Here is an 8,308-nt window from a genome sequence, read left to right as displayed (position 1 = left end):
TCAGCCCCAAATCCGTCATTTCAAATTCTCGAGTCATAGTTTCTTTGAAATCTCTTATCAACTCGTCATTGTTCCCCATAAAAATAAGATCATCAACATAGAGGGCTACGAACAATAAGTTACAATTTTCCTTCTTGGAATATAATGCGTGCTCATAGGGACATTGATTGAATCCATTCTTCTTGAAGTAAGCGTCGATCCGTGTATTCCAAGCTCGAGGTGCTTGCTTCAGCCCATATAACGCCTTTTTCAGCTTCAACACTTTGCTCTCATTCCCTACTTTCATGTATCCGGATGGTTGCTCCACATATACTTCCTCTTCAAGAACACCATTTAAAAATGCTGATTTTACATCCATTTGGTATATCGGCCACTTGAATTGGGCTGCTTGGGATATAAGAAGCCGAATTGTCTCCATTCTTGCAACCGGGGCAAAAACTTCATCATAGTCAATCCCCGCCTTTTGCCTATACCCCTTAGCGACTAAGCATGCTTTGTACTTTTCTATCTTGCCTTGGGCATTCATCTTTTTCTTGTACACCCATTTTACGCCTATGGGTCGATATCCTTCTGGCAACTCTGCTAACTCCCAGGTTTCATTTCTTTCTATTGCCCTTATCTCTTCATCCATAGCAGCCTTCCATTTTTTATCTCTCACAGCCTCCTCGAAAACTATATTCTCGGCATCCGCCAAAAGACACACTAAGTGTGCTTCACTCGTCGAGTCGTACAGATCTTGCAAACTTCGCATCTTCGGTTGTCTCGGCTCTTCTTCATCATCAGATGCTGTAGTGGTTGTTGGAGTAAAGATTGGTTTAGCGGCAGATGTATCTTCTTTTTCTTCATCTTGAGACTCTTCCTTTTGCTCACTCCAATCCCATGCACTTTCTTCATTTACCCGCACATCTCGGCTTACAATCACCTTCTTCATAATTGGGTCGAATAGCTTGAAAGCCTTCGTCTTCTCGTCATACCCAATGAATACGTATTTCTTGCTCTTGTCATCAAGTTTAGTTCTTCTCTGATTTGGTATATGCGCGTAGGCCACACTACCAAATACTCTTAAGTGCGATATTGTTGGCTTTGTCCACTCCAAGCCTCTTGTGGTGTTTGATTGTCCAATCTTGCATGTGGACATCGATTTTGAATATAAACAGCACATTGTACTGCTTCTGCCCAAAACTCCTTTGGCATTTCTTTGCTCTTCAACATCGATCGAACCATGTCGAGGATAGTTCGATTTTTCCTTTCGGCTACACCGTTTTGTTGAGGAGAGTAAGGAGCAGTTAAGAATCTCTTGATCCCTCTTTCTTCGCAATAGCTTGTGAATGCGGTTGAAGTGTATTCTCCTCCTCTATCTGACCGCAAGGTCTTGATATAAAGGCCTGTCATCTTCTCGACTAGCGCCTTAAATTTCTTGAACACCTCAAATGCCTCCGATTTTTCTTTCAAAAAATAAACCCATGTCTTCCTTGTGAAGTCATCAATGAAAGTGATAAAGTACCTTTTCTCACTAAATGACTTTGGTGTGATTGGGCCGCATATGTCGGTGTGTATCAACTCAAGAGAATTCTTTGCGCGATATTCCGCCTTCTTTGGAAAAGAGCTCCTTGCTTGTTTGCCGAGTACGCACCCTTCACAAAATTTGTTTGTGTAGTCCATTTCTGGTAGATCGTGTACCATGTCCTTCTTTGCTAGCTCTTGTAGGCCGCCGTAATGCAAGTGTCCGAACCGCAAGTGCCATAATGAAACTTTATCCTCCATATTGATCTGCAAACAGCGCTCTCGAACATTTCTCAAATTGAGTTTGAACATTCGATTCTTGGCCATCTCTACTTGTGCAAGCTGTCTTCCCTTCTCATCCTTCAAATTCAGCATTCGGTCTTTCATGAATATTGAATAACCCTTCTCCAAGAGCTGGCCCATACTGATAATGTTGCTCTTCAGGTCAGGTACATAATAGACGTCTTCAATTGAACCTTCTTTTCCGTCATCTTGAGAAAAGCATATTTTTCCTCGACCCTTTACAAGAACCTTTGAGTCGTCTCCAAATTTCACGTGGCCATCCTCTATATTTTGAATGTGAACAAAAAATTGTTTGTTCCCACACATGTGATTGCTAGCGCCTGTATCGAGATACCACATTGTTTCGTTATTGGAAGTGGTGTCTTTGTACGCCATCAATAGAACACCATCATCTTTCGTCTTCTCTTCTGCGAGTAGATTAGCATTTTCTTCCACTACTTTCTCGGAATAGCAGTCTTTAGCATAGTGCCCATGCTTTCCGCAGTTGTAGCACTTGACATTTGAACGGTTTGACCAGCCACCTCTACCACGACCACGTCCTCGGCCGCGCCAATTTTGTTGGAAAGACTGGCCCTTTTCTTCAAAGTTGTTTCCATGCCCGCGACCTCCGCCGCGACTGAAACCACGACCTCCACGGCCGCGTCCTCTTCCTCGTTGATGTTGCGCGTACATCGCCTTGTCCTCCCTGATAGTTGCTTTCGCTTGCAATGCCTCATCAATTTGCTCTTCTTTCTTCTTCTTCTTACGTTGTTCATGTGCTTCAAGAGATCCAGCTAGCTCATCGATTGTTAGCTCTTCCAAATTCTTCGATTCTTCAATAGCACAAACTACATTTTCAAAGTTCTCGGTCAATGACCGTAGAATCTTTTCAACAACCCTTCCATCTGTGAGGGTTTCACCGTTGCGTTTAAGCTGGTTCACCACGGTTTGAACACGCGTGATGTAGTCGGATACTCCTTCCGACTCTTTCATTTTCATTGCTTCCAGCTCGCCTCGAAGAGTTTGAAGCCGTACTTGCTTAACCCGGTCTGCGCCTTTGAAAACTGTCTCCAACTTGTCCCACGCTTCCTTTGAAGTCGTCGCACCGGCAATTTTCTCAAAACCCGACTCATCTACTGCCTGAAACAATAGATATAGAGCGGTTTTATCTTTCATGCGCGTCTCTTTTAGCGTCTTCAACTGATTTGCCGTCAAGTTTGTTGGATCCGAGTCTTCATAGCCATCTTTGACTATCTCCCATGCGTCTTGAGCACCTAGCAAAGCCCGCATTTGAATACTCCAGTTGTCGTAGTTCAATTTGTTTAATCGTGGCAATGGCATTTGTCCTAACGATGTACTGCCGGAACTCATATTGGCTCTATACCAATTTGAAAATAAGAAGAGTGTTTTTAGAGGTAAATGATTGGGAAACTTTAAAGAAACTCTCTAGAAAAATCTTAAACAAATATTTTCCTTTGTATTCTTGTTTCTTGCTTTATTCTCAGCAAATACAACACAATTTATAGACTTTTACATGGTAACAAACTTATAAAAATAGTACATAATTAACAACCAAAAAACTGCAACGTTTAATGGTGACCACTGGTTATTAAAATAGCCATAACTTATTATAAACACGTCCAAACAATCTGATTCTCTCTCCATTGCAAACTAAACTTCCGGGGCTTCAATTTGATAGGTTATACATCAATAATCCATAACCATTTGCCTCTTCAAACGAGTGGTTAAAACTGACTTGCTATTTTGAGTTTATTGTTGTAACACGCAAAGCTTCGAGCATAGACTATTATGCTTGAAAACACTTTGTGTGCTTACTCTCTTCTGTCACCTCCCTTACCATCACGACTATGTCACCTCTGCTGATAGTCGATCGTACCTGCAAATATATGGGTGACGATCTACGATCAATATGAATATATTAAGCGACGTATATATTACGTTTATTATTATATTATTACCTGGTATTTCAGAGGCTCCGGAGAAGCTGATTCCTCCGGGGGTTTGTTAGCCATCAGAGAGAGAGAGAGAGAGATTATTGATTTCTTTTTTCTTTTTCACCGAGTTAAGAAGAGGAGCGAAAGATAGAGAGAGATTATTGATTTCTTTTTTCATTTTCACCGAGTTAAGAAGAGGAGCGAAAGATAGAGAGAGAGTAACACTCTCCAAAATAAAGAGCATACACACTGACACACTCAACGCTCTGCTACTATTATAATGCTTTAACCCTAATGCTTTAACCCTATAGGCTACATAAGCTAGCTACGTCCATTCACCTCCCATCCTTGGACCACCGGAAAACCTCTGCTACTCTCCTCAAAACCTGGTGGTACATCTCTTCTCTGACATCACTCGTGTTTTCTCGTCAATCAGGTCATCTCGCAAAAACCAAACTTATTAGATCTTTATTAAACTCGTAATACAGTGAAAATAATATTCTTAATAATATCGGTGAAAGAAAAACAGCTTTAGAAGCAATGTCGTACTTCCATAACGAAAACTAAAACTTGATAGAATATTCGTGAAGTTATGCATTCAAATTCAACTCACGGATAAACTTTTTCTAATAGAAATCGACCACTTGAAAGAAAAATCCAAATCATACATAAGTTATTAAATTGATGATAATAATAATTAAATAATAAAGCCAGGCAGGGCATGAATAACACCAGATCATTTTGACAAAAAGGTTTGACCTCTATGTTGTCTTTTTCTAGGTAGGCCAACAATTTAGCTCCCAAATTTTCTTTATTTGTGTTGAAAAGTTTTCCTGAATTCTTCGTAATAGAGATGCAACAATACACTTTATTCTTATTATTAAAATTATAAAAGCACCACTCTTTGTTTTGTCTTTGCGAGATACAGGTTTACCGTAGTTTTTAATGAATCGTGCAGTAAACTCTGGAACTTAATGACTACCAAAATAAGGAGGTTCATTTTTACAATCGAAACTTAGGTTAGGGTGATTTATGTGCAGGAAAAAAATAAAATAAAAACGGTGTATAGAAATTTCTCTTTTAAAGCATGCAATTGGAAATAATAAACCCTGGCATTAAATTGTTCTATTTTCTAATCTTTAATTTTATTATGACCGACTAAAATAGGAAAATGACTAATATTGTTTTTAAATTTAGAAACCCAAGTATACCATCTAGCGCTGAAAATATAAAAACTATCGGTTTTTAGTAAAATTAGACCACTCGATGGTTTCCCAACCATAAACCATCTTCGAAGTTTGAACAATATGAAAGCAGTATTCTTTGAATTAAATTGATTTAGACGGTATTTGTTTAATTAGATAATAACTTTTTTAACTTGATGAGCATAATTAAGGAAAAAAAAAAGTAGTACATAAACTTAAAACAAAATTGTTTCAACGTACAACGTCAAATTGTTCGGTCTATATTTTCGTACTTGTTCAATTTAAGTTAGTAAAGCCACGTGATCGGTCACTCTGTTATCTTCATCTAAAGATCTTCCTTGAAATATTCTCCTCCTCGCCATCGTTGCCTGCAACATTACAATATCTTACACGTATCAAAGTCCACAGTTATTAATAATAAAACTTTGGAATGGAATGTTAAAATACTAAGTTCAACCCAATGTCCATGAATGTTCCAATTACGATCAACCGGTCTATACGATATAAATCATTTAAGAAATATAGATTATATCTTAAACGCCACGAAAGACTAACCTTATTTTCCCAATTTGTGAAAATTATGACTAGAGAAAGAAGAAGTGATTGTAGAAATGAACCAAGCACAATCCCAACCCAAAGTCCCGTTCCTCTGAAGTCGAACCAAAATCCGAGTGTGACCGAAATGGGAATTCCGGCGAAATAGTAGGCTCCAAGGTTGACAAAGGCTCCCAAATCTTGCCATCCACATCCTCTGGCGATCCCCGAGAGGACACAATGTAAGCTATCGAATACGACCCCAATGCAAATTAGAGCGGCCATTGAGGTCACGTATTTCACGACTTCCGCGTTATTACTAAAAAGGTGACCCAAAACGCTACAGCCGACAAAGAGAGTCGAGCTCATGAGGAGAGCCTCTGAGACCGCAAGTGACATGACTGACTGCACGACGAGCCGAGCTGCTCGGGGATTACCGCCTCCTAATTCATTTGCCACTCTCGTTCTATTCTTAAAACAAAATAAACAATATGTAAAATAAATCTCTAGTGTTTCAACATTTTAAGAATCTCATGTCAGAAAAATATGAAGAGGCCAAACAAGATTTATAAGGTCACAAGTTACTCTTTTCATTTTCAATTGATTTTTGAGGTGTCTAATATATTGTTGAATTTGACTCATAGTAAGTGAGCTCAAAGAGACAGCATCATATTAATAATCACCGCTCCTAAAATTATACACATATAAGTGTAAATAAGTTGATTATTCTATATTACTACTTTTTTTCTTCAAATTAGACAGATTTATGAGTGTTTAGTTACAAACAAGTAAATTGTTGAATTTGACTCATAGTAAGTGAGCTCAAAGAGACAGCATCATATTAATAATCACCGCTCCTAAAATTATACACATATAAGTGTAAATAAGTTGATTATTCTATATTACTACTTTTTTTCTTCAAATTAGACAGATTTATGAGTGTTTAGTTACAAACAAACAAGTAAAAGTGTCAATTTTGTCACTATTAGTTACATGTTTGTAACTAAACACTCTTAGATCTGTCTAATTTGAAGAAGAAAAAAATAATGTAGAATTAACCCTTATTTACTATCACTGGTGTCCAAACCTTGCACTTAGAACCAGAAATAACAATTAACTCAACAAACTTTACAAGGTCACGTGTTTAATTCTCCATGCTATAGCAACAATTGTTAAGGACGTCCCACGTCGAATAGATAAAAGACCCAACAAAACATATAAGGTAATTTATATCTTATAGTTTTTTTTTTTTTTTTTAATTTTTATTGAGCTGCATGATAGAATGAATAAAGATGAGTGTGCCGCAAATAATTAACCGTTATTACCTTGCAGCCGCGCTAAGCCCTTCGGGTATTGTGTAAAGGGTAGTGATGGTTGATAAACTGTTTTCAAAAAATTGAAAGACGAATATAAGATATCAATTATTCATCAAGAAATTAATAATAGTTTACTTATTGACAGGATATTAAACTCGTGACTCCCAAAATGACCAATAAAAGTGTACGGAGAATAAATATTAGGATGGAGAATACAATCAGAATTTCAACGGCGTACATACTCTCAGAGAAACGTATTCAAACCATATAAGCATGCAAACATAATAATTACATTAATGCTCAGAGTATTCCATCCTAAAATACATACATATATAGGTCTTTAACATGCAAAATTGAAATAGCCTTGGGAAAAAGAATTATTTATGCACGTGTTTGTAACCGTTGTCCAAACCCAAAATTGTAGTAGTACGTATAAATATATAGATCGATGGCATACCATATCGACATGACTGAAGACTCAAGCTCGGGATTAGGAAGAAAGCCGGAGAGTAAAATGAGAAGCTCAAATGACCACCACTCAAGGCTTGCAAAATATAAATCAGAAAAGAAAATAAATGCATAGTGAACTTAATACGAGCTAATTTAACTTAAAAGGTAAAATGTATGTTACCACGCCATCACCGCGGAAGGAACAGCGAAGCGCAAGAACTCTCGGAAACCACAGAACACCTTGGAAGAAAGTGGGGCCCGCGTGGCCTCGCACGAGGGTGAGAATCGCATGTAAAGAGACAACAAAATCACGTTGAGCCAATAAGAGACACCGATGGACACAGCCGCCCCAAGATGCCCTAGCCCGAACCGAAACACGAGGGTCCAACAGAGTGCCACGTGGCACAACATAGAGGCGAGCGAGCTCGCCAACAAAGGAGCGATAAGGCTCTGCGATTGGAAGTATCGCGCGAGGGGCTGAAGGGCTGCATAGGCAAAGAGCGCGGGGACAAGAAAGAGAGCGAATCTCCCGGCTTCTTTGGATATCAACGGATTTTGTCCCATCAAAACTAATATCTTTCCCATAGAAATCCAAATGAGAGAGAGGGAGGCACGTAAACGCAAGGGCTACGATCGCTGTGTTTGTTTGGGCTCCGACCTTTTTGGATTGCTTAGCACCGTAGGCTTGGCCGGAGAGAGTCTCCAACGCGCCAGCCATTCCATACTTGCCAAGTCAAATAATCTTCAAAAATTTAGTTTTTTTTTTTCACTTAAATGAAGGATTTTGTTTAGGGCTAAAACCGGTTTGGTTCAATTTGGTTTAGGCCCGTTTTAGAAATCGAAATTGAATTTTTCGGCTTTCAAATTTTTGGACCAATAACTGGATCCAATTGATCCAAGGAAAAATGGTATGAAATAGCCAATTCAAACTATGACTTTTGCAAAATAGCCATAGTTTCATTAGGTATAGCAAAATAGCCAATTGAGAGTACTACGACTTTTAATCCTGCCTCGATTAATTTTAATCCATCTTTCATAAAGCTTACATTCTGTCTTTATAGTT

At 38.5% G+C, this 8,308-nt stretch overlaps 1 pseudogene; it reads right to left on the bottom strand.

The window, feature by feature from the left end:
• Nucleotides 1-5,226: 5,226 nt before the first annotated feature.
• Nucleotides 5,227-7,963, bottom strand: LOC149388421 (protein DETOXIFICATION 14-like; annotated as a pseudogene).
• Between the last annotated feature and the right edge of the window lie 345 nt (nt 7,964-8,308).

This window comes from Urtica dioica, chromosome 8 (assembly GCF_054948205.1).
Source record: "Urtica dioica subsp. dioica isolate 48M chromosome 8, U.dioica_male_clone48M_v1_H2, whole genome shotgun sequence".
In the NCBI taxonomy this organism is placed as follows: Eukaryota; Viridiplantae; Streptophyta; class Magnoliopsida; order Rosales; family Urticaceae; genus Urtica; species Urtica dioica.
This window is presented reverse-complemented; position numbering and strand designations above follow the sequence as displayed.